Here is a 15,953-nt window from a genome sequence, read left to right on the forward strand (position 1 = left end):
TGGGTTTAATCCATCACTGTTCTTTAGCCCACTCTGCCACCCAAGTTCAGACATGGCCATATGCAAATCAGTCTGACGCTGTACCTCATGGGAACAGTCCAGACCGAACTGCCAAGCCATGCCTTCCCTGGACCGGATTCAAGCTTCCTAGAACCGGTTTCTGGCATTACAGCCGTCTTCAGCCAGGCTTGCTTGAATCCAGTGGCAAAGTGAGCAAGGGACTCACGTCTGAGCATACACTGCCAACTTATGGCGAACAAAGCGGTACAAAAGGGGGTGGTGATGGACAGAGCATCCGAACCAATCAAACACTCACACCCAGTCAACAGATCTGAGTTTAATCCATCACTGTTCTTTAGCCCACTCTGCCACCCCAGTTCAGACATGGCCATATGCAAATCCGCCTGACCCTGTGCTTCATGGGAACAGTCCAGCCCGAACTGCCAAGCCATGCCTTCCCTGGTCCGGATTCAAGCTTCCTAGGACCGGTTTCTGGCATTACAGCCGTCTTCAGCCAGGCTTGCTTGAATCCAGTGGCAAAGTGAGCAAGGGGCTCAGGTCTGAGCATACCCTGCCATCTTATGGCGAACAAAGCGGTACAAAAGGGGGTGGTGATGGACAGAGCATCCGAACTAATCAAACACTCACACCCAGTCAACAGATCTGGGTTTAATCCATCACTGTTCCTTAGCCCACTCTGCCACCCCAGTTCAGACATGGCCATATGCAAATCAGTCTGACCCTGTGCCTCATGGGAACAGTCCGATTCAGAAAAGGGGGTGGTGATGGACAGAGTATCTGAATTAAACAGAACACTCCTACCTAGTCAACAGATCAGGGCTTGATCCATCACCGTTTTTTAGCTCACTGCACCATCCCAGCTCAGAACCTGGCTACATGCAAATTAGTCTGTCCCTGGCCCAGTGCATCATGGGAACAGGGCAGACCAAACTACCAAGCCAATTCTTATACTGGTAAGGAAACAAGCTTCCGGGGACCGGTTTCTGGCATCACAGCCGTCTTCGGCCCGGCTTGCTTGAATCCTGATGGTGCAATAAGCAAGGGACTCACATCTGAGTATACCCTTCCACGTTTATGGTGGACAAAACGATTCAGAAAAGGGGGTGGTGATGGACAGAGTATCTGAATTAAACAGAACACTCATACCCAGTCAACAGATCAGGGCTTGAGAACAGTCCAGCCTGAACTGCCAAGCCATGCCTTCCCTGGTCCGGATTCAAGCTTCCTAGGACCGGTTTCTGGCATTACAGCCGTCTTCAGCCAGGCTTGCTTGAATCCAGTGGCAAAGTGAGCAAGGGACTCACGTCTGAGCATACACTGCCAACTTATGGCGAACAAAGCGGTACAAAAGGGGGTGGTGATGGACAGAGCATCCAAACCAATCAAACACTCACACCCAGACAACAGATCTGGGTTTAATCCATCACTGTTCTTTAGCCCACTCTGCCACCCAAGTTCAGACATGGCCATATGCAAATCAGTCTGACGCTGTACCTCATGGGAACAGTCCAGCCCGAACTGCCAAGCCATGCCTTCCCTGGACCGGATTCAAGCTTCCTAGGACCAGTTTCTGGCATTAGAGCCGTCTTCAGCCAGGCTTGCTTGAATCCAGTGGCAAAGTGAGCAAGGGACTCGCGTCTGAACATACCCTGCCATCTTATGGCGAACAAAGCGGTACAAAAGGGGGTGGTGATGGACAGAGCATCCGAACTAATCAAACACTCACACCCAGTCAACAGATCTGGGTTTAATCCATCACTGTTCCTTAGCCCACTCTGCCACCCCAGTTCAGACATGGCCATATGCAAATCAGTCTGACCCTGTGCCTCATGGGAACAGTCCATCCCGAACTTCCCATGAGGCACAGGGTCAGACTGATTTGCATACGGCCATGTCTGAACTGGGGTGGCAGAGTGGGCTAAAGAACGGTGATGGATTAAACCCAGATCTGTGTACTGGGCTTGAGTGTTTGATTGGTTCAGATGCTCCGTCCATCACCACCCCTTTTGTACCGCTCCATTATAAGAGTGGCACTCTTCATCAGCTCTTATGTTTTACTTCAGTATGATGTTCCTGCCAACCACGTTTTTTTGTCATGTTTATTTATACAATTTCCTTCTGAACGGAACATTTTGGGATTCATTTCTTCCATACCAGCTAGTGTTCAGATGTGCAGAGCGAGTCTTTCAATTTGACCTTTTGGCCGCGTTTATTTTACAGCTCCTGACATCCTTTGCCGGTGTGACACATTGAAGATTAATGATGCAGTCCCCTCAGCACATTTTCTGAAAAGAAACTCCAATCTTTAGGATAATTAATTCTTCTTTATGGACATAGTGCAGTCAAGTAAGGAAAAAAAATGTTCCAACTAAACATTTGATCTTGTTTATTTTTGTTTTGTGTTTATTACTGAAATGAATTATTATTTGTGTGTATATTTCTTATATGCATTGTCTAACTTTATTATTTCTTTTACCTTACACAGTTAATTTTATCTCTGGCATTTTCCATGCTCTTATTACACCTATTTTATTTCAGTGTGGGGTGTGTACTCTATGCCTTTGACATTATTTATACTAGTTTTAGTGCTCAAGGTGCCATGTACATTATTTATACATGTTTGATGCTTAGTTCTAATTCATTTTATGATGCAGTTCGCAGTTTTTCCTTCCAAGCTATTTATCTCCGTTTCTTCTGATTGAATGTACATTTCTTGTTTCATATGATTATTCCTGACTTCAGTTTTCAACTTTGATGGTTTTGTGCACTAAACCTTCATTATTCTTCTTCATGAGCTCTGTGATTGATCAACAATTGTTATGCCGGTTTTCTCCTTTGCACAAAGATTTAATTCATTCATTTTCTGGCAATTAAGGTTTCACCTCATATTTCATTCTTGTTCGTATTCCTTTTAGGTGTCATGTTATCACCTTTCTTTTGCTATGTTAGCTAGAATTTTCCTTCTGGCGTCTTCTTTCAGGAACACTTCTTTTCTTTATTTTATGGTTATTTTCTTCTTATTTCAATGACTTTTTTTGTGTTCATCTCCATAAATGTTTGGCCAACAGTTGTGTTATGATGTAACCCTCAACTTTGTGCCTTTTATTTGTATTATGTCCTCTCTTCGATCTTTTATTTCTGTATTTTCTTCTTCTCTTTCTTTATTGTTCAGGGGAAGATGTTCTATCTCCTTCATCTTCTATTTCCTCTTATTTTCTATCAAATTCTTTCTCTTATCCTTATATTGTTTCTATTATGAAATTCATTCTTTCATCCTTATATTGCTATTTCAGTCCGTTCTTCCCTTTCTATTTTTTTCATTATCCTTTCTTACTATTCTCTTTTTTATTCTTTTCATTGTCTTTCTCATTATTCTCTTTGGTTCTTTTACTAATACTTTGGGACATCGTACATTTTGTTTCTATATATAAAAGAGGGAGATGTGTAGTGTCTGTCTCTTTTCTTCTTTGCTCATCCACTGTTGTCACCTTATGGAATGTTAGCATTCATTGATGATGTATTAGAAAGTTGGTTTCCCTGGCTCTGAGGAGTTCAGTTGGGAGCTTGGGGCTGAGCTGAAAGGAGCCTGCTCCTGGTGGGGTTCGTATTTATAATCCTTAATTACCACCTTTGGACTCACCACCTTGTACCATCTACTTGAAATAAATATTTATATTGCTACTACTTGATTCCTATGATCATCCTTCACTACTGTCTGTTCAACCAATTTTTGTTTGTAATGTTTAATTAATGTCCTTTGCGTGTGTTTACGAAAGTGAGACTCATATTTAAATGAGAAAATAGATGTGTTTGCTCTTATGCAAATAAAATAAAAGCATTTTAGATATGAATCTACTCGGGCCTTTGATTCAAGTCTGCGCACCCATGGGCATTTGTTGTTAAAAAGAATAATCAGTATTGCTAATTTTGTTGTTGATTGGCTATACTGAAATGGGGCTGCACTTTAACTACACGTATGCCAAATGTTGATTCTGCACTTAGACAGGGCACACGTGACACGCACAAGCAGTTTGCTGGACCACGTCAAACTCTCTAGGAGAGCACTGTCGATCTTTGGATTACTTATCCTCTATCCCGCCATCAGTTGTAGCATCCTTCCCAGCCTGGGTACTCGCCAATGACAACGCCACACACGGAGCTAAGTATCACAAGTCTTTATTCTTCTGCATGTAAACCTGAACTCAACCTTCTAAACCTGCAATCAGTTCACTATGCTTTAATGCATACACATCACAGTTCTAAGGGGTCCAACAGGAGCTACAAAAGGTTCCATCATTACATACTCACACGATACTACAGTCACCTGTCTCTTTTCATGTTCATCACTTCCCCCCTTTCACTCTCTGTGCTGCGCTATTCTCACCTCTATCGCTATCTAACCCGTATGTCTGATTCTCATCCCTTACTTTTGTGCGTATTATGCTATCTCAGAGCGATCGCTTTCTCAGGTGTTTCTTTATCACCGCTCTCATCTTCTGCCCTTTTTCTCTTGCTCCGTTGTCTTTCACCACTCTTCTTCACACTAAAACATCTATCTTCTCCCTATCTCTCTCTCTTTTGCTGAGCAGTCTTTTTTTCACATCTCACACGTCATCACCCATTCTGTCTCGCTTGCCTCTCTTACCTTCCCAGCCCTTCTCCCCCTCTCTTTGTGTCCTTTTAGCTGTCTCTTTCCCACTGTCCTCTGTCTTTATAACATCTCTCTCACGAGTCTCTCCTTCTATATCTCAGCTGTGTTTAACTTATCTCCCTCCCACAAATTGACTCTCTTTCTCATCTGCCTCTTTCTTACTCTTCTAGATCTTCTCTCCCCTTCTAACTCAGCTGTCTGCCTATCTCTCTCGCACCTGTCTCCTCCACACTATCACCCTCCGTTATTCATTATAGCTTGGAAGTTCACTCCTCATTGTAAATTAGTATTTTTTTTTCCTGTACATTCCTCACTCCTGCGTGCTTTGTTGGATTTTGTATCTATGTAACCTTCATTTTTAGTCTCCCGTTTTTCCTTGTAATGTTTTATTGTGTTCCACTGTTCTCTTGTACCGTAACTGGCTCTATTGTACAGCGCTCTGACACCTTCGAGTAATATCCGCGCTTTATAAAAATGCACTAAATAAAATATATATTTTTTTTAAAACCCTCACACTCACTTAACCTCTGCCAGCATCAATGATGCATTTTGCAAATTTTTTGAGCGTTTCAAAGTTGCTGGGATATCCCACCAAGTCAGGCAGCAGCTGCTGTGTTGAGTTCCGTAGCCTTTTCAAGTAGGCTTCAGAAGTGGATGGGGGTCCCCTACACAGGACCACCTGCTGCACCCCGGTAGCTGCGAGAGTTATGCTTTACGCCCCTGTATATAAAACAAAATGAACCTTAGGCAGGGACGTTATCAGTTAAAATGCCTTTCAAATAATGAGTGTTAAAGGACATATGCGCTGAGAAACTACATTTTTTTCCAACTTGCATTTATTTTGTGCAGTTTTATAGGGAAGGTCTTTACAGGAGCTCCGCTTACATTACTTTTGTAGATACGTGGAGATAAAGTTATTTGCTCAAAATCACAGGATCCTGAGTCGACGATGTAGAAACTGGTCCCCCAGCTCCAAAGGTGTCAACTCTGGCCGTTAGGCCACATACTCTCTACATGGTCAAACATTCAATTAACACTTGTGTGTCCATACGAATTTTATATGGAAACCGTGGTCTGAATACAATTTGAACTAACTGTAGTGTTCACTAACCTGCTACGTGTTACCAGTTCCTCCCACGTGTTACCAGTTCCTCCCACACTGTGACGTGCGATCAAGTATAAATGATAAAGGCAGGATCGTGACGATTTACGGAGTACCCGAGTAAACCATACAAGTGTGTTGGTGTGGTTTTTACCAGGCCCTGTAGGCCTCTCCACCAGCACTACATTAACCACCCTTCTCTATGGCCGCTCCCCGCTCGACTGCATTTCCGTGTAATGCTGCACACTTTCTCTTTTCAGGCTCAGTGGCTTGCCCCTTTTTCAGCAACTTCTGTTGGCTATGAAGTTCCCTTGAACTGGACGTGATTGGCGAGTCCTGCATGAGCCCGCCTTCCTTCTAAGAGTATGCGTTCCCCTGGCAACTGGACGCGGTACACTGGTGCAAGCGGTGCTGTCAGGCGTGTGAAAGGAGCGGGTGGCTGTTCCGAAACACGGTAAGTGCAGTCTCCTGATCGTATCGTTCGGCTTCACCTACGATTTCCTCAGGTGTAGGAATGACGGTTCCTGTAGTTTGCGCCCTGCCTCTGTCCTGAGTAGTTACTCTGGAATATGAATGTCATCCAAAACCACCATGCTCCGTTTGCGCTCGATTAGGATTTCTGCACGCCTTTGTTATCTCGGATGCGGGAGGTTTGTCACTTGGCACACATAGTATGCGCACATTAACGTCATTTGATCTATACCCTCTGCGTTCACGCCCGTGTGCCTTACGTGCCTACAGCTATTGAGGTCACTGAAAACGATAGCAATTTCTGGAAAGCCATAAATACCTGCCTAATTTATCCTTTGACATTTTCTTCCCAGCTAGCGCCAAGATGTCTTCGGGTAGTAGTGCGCTTTTTAAGTTTTTAATTTCATGTAGGCGTTGAGGGTCATGTTTGAAATCTTGTTTAGTACAGTGCAGCAAATGCACGAACAGGAAATGCAGCAAAATAATTACCCACTGTTATTAGCTTGTTCGAAGCCATTCTTTCCTTTTCAGGGCGGTGTAAAGTTACAGTGAATGTGCTGCTTGTGTTGTGGATTGGTGCTCATTTGGTGAGAATCCACTCTTAGAAACGGACGTTTCATAAAGGCTTTTGCCTGAATTGACAAGACTGTGTTCACTTTTCCACAGTGTTACCCCTTTCACCCTCTCACTTTCAGGTTACACAACTAGTGTCTCAATTGTTATTATGGATTGATGTTTCCATGATTGGTTTATTTGGATTACTGGTAAGTCCCTAGTACAGTGCACAGTGTGTGCTTAGGGCCTGTAAATCAAATGCTGCTAGTGGGCTTGCAGCACTGATTGTGCCCCCACACAAGCAGGCTGGCAACAAGGTCTCAGGCCTGCCATTGCAGTGGCTGTCTGCAGTCTAGTACTGCCATGTCGACCTGGCAAGTGCACCCACTTGCCAGGCCCTAACCTCCCCTTTTCTTACATGCAAGTCACACCTAAGGTAGGCCCAAGGTACCCCTGTCAGCAGGGTGCAGTGTATGTGAAAGGTAGGACATGCTCTGATGTGTGTGGCATGTCCTGATAGTGAAATACTGCCGATTTGGTTATTCACTATTTTTTTTTTTTATGTTCTTATATAGCGCTCGAATCACCGGGGGGCATCTCGGCGCTTGCCTTGGGAACCCGTCCTGGCTTTTCCCTGTGAGATAGCCCCTACAGGGCATCCCCAAGGTGAAAGCCAGGCATCCCGCCGCGGGGGGCCGTTGTGGAGATTACTGATCAATACTGGGTATGGGTTCCCAAGCAGCAAGGCCAAACCCTGCCTTAACTAGTATTACAAAACTGAACGCCAATGCTGCCATGTAATTTCAAACCACTTATTCCATTCCGTGCATATGAACAAAACCATATGCAAGAAAGAATCTTATCTTTGAGTCAATCAATTCGGATTTGCATTTTATTTACACTTTTCTTCTTTCATGTATTTTTTCAAATCTTTTTTGTTTCAACACGACTTTTTTGTGAAGCACATTACAAAAGAACAATACAAAAAACACACATGTAAGTATTTGCCTTTATACATCACTCATACTGAAAGGGGTTTCAATCATACTCAGAACACATTCATACCACTAACAGTCTAACAGAGCATACATTTTTCATACAATTTATATACAGTTCATGAATAGGAAACCATAGATCATTGTTTATGGATATAAATCTCTGAGGTCAAAAGATTTGTTCAGTTCTCTTATGGTTTCAACGTAAGAAACGTGATATAGAAGGGTCTACGCGTTTCAAACTCCTTGGTTTTGGAGTTCTCGTCAGGACCAAGGGCTGTGAATGAAAAACAGGGGGAACCTATATTAGTGCATGATCTGATTCTACATGAGCCACTTTGGGTACCTCCTTTATTCGCCTTCAAAAAAGAATCAAACTTGGCCAACAAATTGGTGAGAGCTGCATTACCAACGAAACCATCCACCAATTTGTAAATAAAATGCAAATCCGAATTGATTGACTCAAAGATAAGATTCTTTCTTGCATAGTTTTGTTCATATGCACGGAATGGAATAAGTGGTTTGAAATTACATGGCAGCATTGGCGTTCAGTTTTGTAATACTAGTTGTGGAGATTAAGCAAGCTTAATGCCCAGAGTTGCAGAGTGAGAACCCATGATTAGGTCAGGCACCGAAGCGAGAATTATCGAGTCCGTGGACATTTGAGCTCAAGACCCTGCCGCGTCGGGAATTTAACCCTGGTCCTGGGTCTGACCTCTGCTTCAGGGTCTGCCTGCTCTAACCAGTGAGCCACACTTCTCCACTCTTGTGAGGCTATCGGTCCCATAGGATAGAAAGGGGAGCTGCACCAGAGGACAGAACTAGTTTTGGCTGGGCAAAGACCTTCTCTCCCATAAAAGAGCACAGGATATTTTGTTATATAAAGTGGGGCCAGGTCCCAGACTGTTAGATTACTTCTGGAAACCAAGAGGAACCTTTGCCAAGGAAAAAAGCTGGAGAAACTGAGGAGGAGTACTGCCCCTTTGCTGTTTGCTGTCTGTGGTTGGCCCGCAATGGCTGTTTCTGCCAAGGAAAGGACAAGGACGTTGCTGTGTGCTTTAAGGTGGTGAACATTTAGGGAGAGGTGTGGTACAGCAGCCAGGGCAGCTGACTCCGGAGCACGGGGGCTCATGGTTGGATCCCCGGGACCGGCGGCAGGTCAGCTTAACATCATGTGACTCTGGGCAATAGCTCGCTTAATTTTTCCGACTGCCCCCAGCGTCTTGACGCCCTTGGGTACTTGTTTGCGCTTTACAAATACTGGATTTACATTTACATTTACTGTTATCATGCATCAGACTGTTTCCCTCTAAATTAAGAGAATAAGGATGTTTAACATGGATTGACTGTTTTAGACAGTGCATATTGCAGCTCCTAATGGGCCCTTTTCATTGGTATGGCCTTCTCGTGTATATTAGATCTGTAGGAAATACATGGTAGTAGTGCGAGCGGGCACTGGTATACTGCTCATCATACTGTGTCCTGTGGTCTTTGCTTGTGCCGCCGAATCATATTTCAGGCCATAGGCTGGTGATGAGAGGACCTGTGTTCTGTATATATTTCCCACACATGCTGTGAGGGCTGTGGTCTCAGTGTGTGGTCCGAATTATTGCAGCCAGACTCCATTTACTACCAGCATGTGTCCCTGCCTGCAAACTCTTACCACTAGCTGCAGATGCATTGGATGCCATACTTTGTCAATGGTTAAGACATTTATATTCTGCTGGGTAAGGCAAGCAAGAATGTTAATGCTGAACTGATTATTGGCCCCCATTGGGAGGTGGGGGATTCCTGTTTGCTACAGTGTTTTCATACCAGCCTATACTGTTGTGCTGAGTGAGTGTAGTGGATCTGACAGTCAACAGGAGGATTTTATAGGGGAAAGTGATATAGCTCTCTACCAGACAAATGGGTTTTTTGTCAGGCATGATAGACGATGGTCTTTCCATCCCTCCATCCACACCTAAACGCAGCCACGGTCCCTCACGCTACCGGAGTTTTCCATGTGTTCAAATGAAGATTCCAACCATGTGGCCCACCTGCCCTGAAGATTTGATCAGTTGACTCAGTCTCCAGCATTTATTCTTTAATGTGTAAGATGATCCAGGTCATGTCAGTACGTATGTCCCCATTAGTCCCTCGTTTAGAACATTATCATCCATGTCAAAATTTAGGTACATATTAGAGGGAGATTGGTAGAAAAATTTGGTGGAATTTGATTTTCCTACTTAGTTTTCTTGCACTGTAGGATGTTTTAGGTGGAGTAGAAGTAAAATGACAGAATTTTCTGCTGAAAGAATCAAAAGTCTCCTGCCTAAATTGAGTGTTAGCATGTATTAATTAGGCATGTATACATGTTCTCTAATGTAGTGAAAACCTAGCTAGAAAGCAGTGACGCAGGGTAGCATAGAGGGGGAGAAGGACACAGGGGACCAATGATTCCAAAAAGGTGGGGCCATGGACTGTGGTAAGGGGATGCTCTTATAAAAAGCCATTGAGCAATTATCAAAGAAATAGATAACTCCGCCAAGCAATCATTACTTGTGCACCTCACAAGGGATAATGTTATAAGCTGTTTCTTGCTCTTGCAGTCACTGTCCAAGTGGACGATTATTTTGTGCCTAACATTCGTTTTGGGCCCCATGTTAATCCTGACTGAGATATGTGGATCAGTGACAGAATATAGGAAACACCAATATTGTGTGGATAGAATATTGTGTCAAAAATATCTAGCACAAGAATATTGAGTAGGTAAGTGCGATAGGTAAGTATAAATTCACTATTCTTAACCCCAAATCTACGTACCTTGATGATATATATATATTGTCAAGGTACATATATGTGGAGTTATATATAGTAAAATTTTACTTACCCATTGAAAATGACCCACATGATATTCCTGCCGGCTATATTTTTCACATGATATTCTGTCCCACGTTATTTGTATTTCCAATATTTTGTCCAAATACCAGATATGCCCTCCACCAGGCCAAAAAAGGCCAAAGAAACCTGTTAGACTTGGCCCTTTTTGCAGGGTCATCCCTGAACTTTTTGTCTTCCTCCTGGTATTTTTATCTGACCTGGTGTTGGTGGTTTTAGGACTCTGGGGACTTTATCACTGCCGTCCAGTGTAAAGTGTATGTGCTTGCTATGGTAAAACATGGTAAGTTTGGTCTACACTTTTTTGGCGTATTTAATTTACCTATCAGTCCCTTGTAAAGTGGTATCTCAGATATCAGGGCCAGTAAATTAAATGCTACTGGTGGACTTGCAGCGCTGCTTGTGCCACCCACCAAAATAGCCTTTCAAACCGGTCTCGGGCCTCTACCATTGCAGGGCCTGTGTGCACTGTTTACTGCCGCTGTGACGTGGCACATAAAGTGGGTGCTACACCTGTGACTCCCCTTTTACTAAATATCAGTCATCCCTAAGGTAGACCCTAGATAGCCCTTAGGGCAGGGTGCAATGTAGGTAGAAGGTAGGACATGTGCCTTAACCGTGTGGCATGTCCTGGTAGTGACAAACAGCCATTTTGATTTCTCAGTGCTGTGAGGCTACCCTCTCATAGGAATGCATTGGGATTCCCTCTGTTTCAGTGGTAATTCCTGATCTGAGAGGAGTAGCGCGATCAAGTTTGGTATGTTTGAAATAGTGGTAATAAATGCTGCGTAATGGTGTGCGCAAATTTATTGTCACTATTTTAGAAATGCCACTTTTAGAAGTGGGCATTTCTGTGTGCTATGTGTCTGTGTGCCTGCCTGTGTATTACATGTCTGGCTCTGGAGTGACAGGGGCTGGGGAGGTGCAGTTGCTCCAGAGGGGTTGGATGAGTCAGCACTAGGCTATATAGTCCCACCTGCATTTGGACTGGTGGGAGGAGTAGCACCTGAGCATGATTAGAACAGAGTATGCCTCACACAATGCTGGCTCTGCCCCCCTGTGGTCTGCCTGGGGCAGGACCTACACTGACAAAGGAGGATGTTTGTGCACTGAAAGGATGTTCCTAAGTGCCCCCCAGAACTGGTTTTTACTGGGCCTAGGCCTGTGCCAGGGGGAGAGAACAAAGACAGCAAGTTGTGTAAATATTGGGGCAGTGACCCCATTTAAAGGGTGTGTGCTGTTGGTGCTTACTTGGAGCTGTGTTGCTGAAGGACTGCTGGGTTAGGAGGAACCGCCGTGGGACCCAGCTGCTGTCTCCTGGGGGTCCCTATGTGCTGGCCTGCCTGTGCCCAGCTCTGCCCCTCTGGACTTTGGGACTTGGGGGCGCTGCAAGAATCCAGAGTGTTGAGCCATTGGCATGGGCTCAACCCGCAGCAGCGCTGGTGAAGCACCTCATGCACTCAGCCTCTGTCCTTGAGAAGAATGCACTGTGAGCACTGTGAGGCGAATACCCCACGAGGGGGGCTCACTAGGTGCCACACAATAAGAGTGCTTGTTGGCCTTGGGCTGCCCTCTCCTCCGTGGCCAAAAGGTTGGTCCTGCAGCCGGGGCTCTGCTATGTGGCCCCAGGCTGCGAGATGGGTGCAAGTGGCAACGAATCCCGGCTGGGGATTACCCCCCACAACGTCAGGAGAGAGCAAATGGGATGTGAGGCCGCTCGTCAGAGAGCCCGCTGGAAGGCACTGTGCCATTGCGAGGCACCACCAAAGATGCCTCGACATGGGCGGGGCTCCTGGAAGGAAGGAGAGTGCCCCGCATGCAGCCTAAGCCTGGTGGTAGGAGGAACTGGCCACCACGATAAGGAAGTCAGGTGGCAGTTGCCGGACGTGGGGTGGAGTTTTCTCCCGGATGAGAAAACCTGCCTGGAACTGTGCCTGGAGGTGGGCCGGGTCCACTGAAGGAGACCGCGTCTGAGCCTTGTGTGCTCCTGGGATCGAGAGAGAGGGCGCCCTCCAGCGGAGCAGAAGAGATGCGAGGCCCCAGTGCCGTGGCCTTTGAGAAGCCACACGTCATCTTCCTGGGGCCCGACTCACCGGAGTGAGGGTGACTCTGGCCATTGGGGGATATTGCCTTCTTGAGAGAGACTGAGGGAGGTCTTCCCGCCCTCAAGGACATTTCGCTACCTGTTGGTAGCAGTGCCGTCCCCCTGTGCATTACGGGCCTGATTTCTCCTGCATCAGCAGCAAGGGGGCCAATTTGGAGGCTGCGCCGCCATATTGCAGGCAGCTGCAACGATGGTGGCATTTCTTTTGTTTGCCTAGCCTAAGAGAAACAGGGGTGAGTTGCACCCTCGCCCCCATTAGATCATGGGCTGGTGGAAGCCACATGCTCATAGAGCCCCAGACTTTTGTGGACGAAGGGCATTGCGAGGAAGCCCAAGCCGGGCCCCCGAGGAAGGTCAGTTGGCCTGGGATCTACTTGCATTTCTGTGGGACTCAAGGCCCTAAGGTGATGTGTACATCTTGTTAGTGTTACTAGGGTGTTATGCTGAATTAGGAGTTATGCCTAATGTGGTCATGCTAAGTGCCATTGCCAGTAATTTCTGGCAGTTTTTTTTAACTGTGTATTCTAATGGTTATGACAGTGGCCTAATTGGAATGTAATGTATATAATCCCCTGTAAAGTTATACCTAGTGCCAGGTGGTACAGTGTATCTATGTGATTACGTTCTGTTAATGTTAATGTTATGTTAATGTTAATTGTGTCTTTTATAGAGCTCGGCTACTCGAAAACAGTGTCCCGGCGCTTTATTGACAACCTGAAAAAGACAAACACAACACAGAGATTTAAGAAAACGAAGTCAGCAAAATAAGAGGGAGTCTAAGAGGCAAAAAGCCAGGTTTTCAGGCCCTTCCTGAAGGCCAGCAACTCGAGGTACTGCGCAGTGTCAGGGGCAGAGTGTTCCAGAGCTGTGGAGCCCGCAACCTAAAGGAGCGACCTCCAATGCGGGCCTTCTTCACACGAGGAACAGTGACAAGAAACAGTGACTCTGATCTCAGAGATCGTGACGGACGGTAGAAGGCGAGCCTCCTTTCAAGGTATTTAGCCCCCGAGGCGTAGAGGGCCTTGTGTGCAAGAGTCAGGGCTTTAAAAACTATCCGCTTCTGGATAGGCAGCCAATGAAGAGACTGCAGCAGGCCAGAGACTCTGACTCGCCTGTGCAGGCCAAAAATGGCTCGCGCTGCCGCATTCTGGACCACCTGCATCCGTTGCAGGAGATACTCCCGCAGGCCAAGGTATAGGACGTTCGAGTAGTCCTATCTTGAACCAATTAAGGCCTGTACCATAGTCCTCCTATGATCCTCAGATAGCAAAGGAAAAAACTTCCGAAGCATCCTGAGGAGACCAAAACAGGTGCAAGTGAGGGCAAGGATCTGAGATCTTAAAGTCAGGCCGTTGTCAATTTTAATCCCCAAATTCTTAGCCAACTGAGACGATCGCACCGGAGGAGACATATCAGCGGGCCACCATACCTGCCAGTCTGGATCGGATTGACAGCCGAAGAAGAGTACCTCAGATTTATCTGAGTTGCACTTGAGGCTGTTCAGTTGGAGCCATTCAAAAACAGCCCCAAGGCACTCACGAATACTCTCTTCATCAAAATCCTCTCCTTTCCCACAGGTAAAGAGAAGCTGGGTATCGTTGGCATAGGATACGATCTGGGCCCCGAAAGACTCAGCCAATGCCGCCAGAGGGGTCATAAAGATGTTAAATAGAGTTGGGCTCAACACAGAGCCCTGCGGGACTCCGACTCCCAATGGCGGCATCTCAGCAGAGCTAAAGGAGGCCCAGACCGTTTGTCGACGGCCAGCCAGAAATGATCTAAATCGGCTAAGCACCGTCCCCCTCAGACCGATCTCATAAAGTCTGACGAGCAAACCCTCATGGGGGACAATGTCAAAGGCCGCCGACAAATCAAGCATTATCAACATGGCTCTGCCACCCTAATCCAGCGTCTCCTTGATGGCTTCAGACACCTCCAGCAACGCCATCTCAGTGCTAAGATTAGGGCGAAAGCCCGATTGAGTGGAATGAAGTAGATCGTATGATTCCAAAAAATTAGAAAGCACAGTGTGCACGTGCTTCTCCACGATCTTGGCCAACGCAGGGAGGAGAGAAATAGGCCTATAATTGGCCTAAACCTCGGGATCTAAACCAGGCTTCTTAATGAGGGGAATGACCATAGCCTGTTTCCAGGCCGGTGGGACCACCCCCTGGCTCAAAGAGAGATTCAGGAGGGGATTCGCCAACGGATTTACCACTGCCGCCATCTTCGCCAGAAATTTGGCCGGACATGGGTCAAGCGGCGAACCCGATTTAAGATTGGCCATGAGTGTCAATGACGAAGGAGCTGAAATAGGCGGAAAGTCTGACAGGACTGACCCAAGAGGGACCGATGGAACTGGTCCGTCCTCAGAACAAGGGGAGACTACAGCCGGCCTCAGTGGAAAAGAGTCCTGAACCAGCTTTATCTTCGTAGTAAAGAAGCTGGCGAGATCCGAAGCCCATGTCTCGGTAGGGGCGGTCTGGGTCTCATTCGACCGTGGGGCAATGAATTCCCTAACAATCGTGAAGATCTCCTTGCAGGAATTAGAGGCAGCCTCAATCCTCCTAGAAAAGTAACCCTTCTTCTCAAGGAGGATATCCCGATGATAGGCCTTAACCATGGTTCTATAATCGAGTCTGGCTGCAGAAACGTACTGAGCCCGCCAGGCCCTCTCAGCCACCTTGCACTGCCTGCGGGAAGCAAGCAGCGCTTCAGTGAACCAAGGAGCAGAAACCCGTTTAGATAGCAAACGAGGAGCCCTCGAAGGAGCCAAATCATTCAGCCTGTCCACAAGCCAGGCCTGCAGAGACTCCAGGTCCCTATCTAAAACCCCCGTGAGAGGGTATGGATGTTCGTACAATGCCTGCGCCAGCATTACTGGGGTCACCTGATGGTATGCCCCCGACGCTGATCCTTGCTGTCTGAGGGCACTGCTTGGGGGTTTCTTATTCCCCAGTATGTAAAAATTGACCAACCGATGGTCTGTCCAAAGGACCGGCAAAAGTGCCGTCACCTCTATGGGGGACGTAGAGAAGACCTGATCCAAAGTATGGCCTTTATCATGCGTTGGTTCAAAAAGATAGGGGGCCAGGCCCAGGGGGGCCGTAATATCGGACAGCTTGATCACATCTGGGTCCAAAGCCTCATCCATGTGAAAATTGAGATCTCCAG

The 15,953-nt window shown here is 46.4% G+C and overlaps 1 protein-coding gene across 1 annotated transcript in view; it reads left to right on the top strand.

Annotated features, from left to right (window-relative positions):
* The first annotated feature begins 5,886 nt into the window (after window positions 1-5,886).
* DYNLT5 (dynein light chain Tctex-type family member 5) overlaps window positions 5,887-15,953 on the top strand; it is an 86,695-nt gene continuing 76,628 nt past the window's right edge. The window contains exon 1 of the mRNA XM_086936233.1: window positions 5,887-6,228. The gene's annotated coding sequence lies outside the window, so the exon portion shown is untranslated. The remainder of the gene's footprint in view (window positions 6,229-15,953) is intronic.

Source organism: Lissotriton vulgaris, chromosome 1_1, assembly GCF_964263255.1.
Source record: "Lissotriton vulgaris chromosome 1_1, aLisVul1.2, whole genome shotgun sequence".
Classification (NCBI taxonomy): domain Eukaryota; kingdom Metazoa; phylum Chordata; class Amphibia; order Caudata; family Salamandridae; genus Lissotriton; species Lissotriton vulgaris.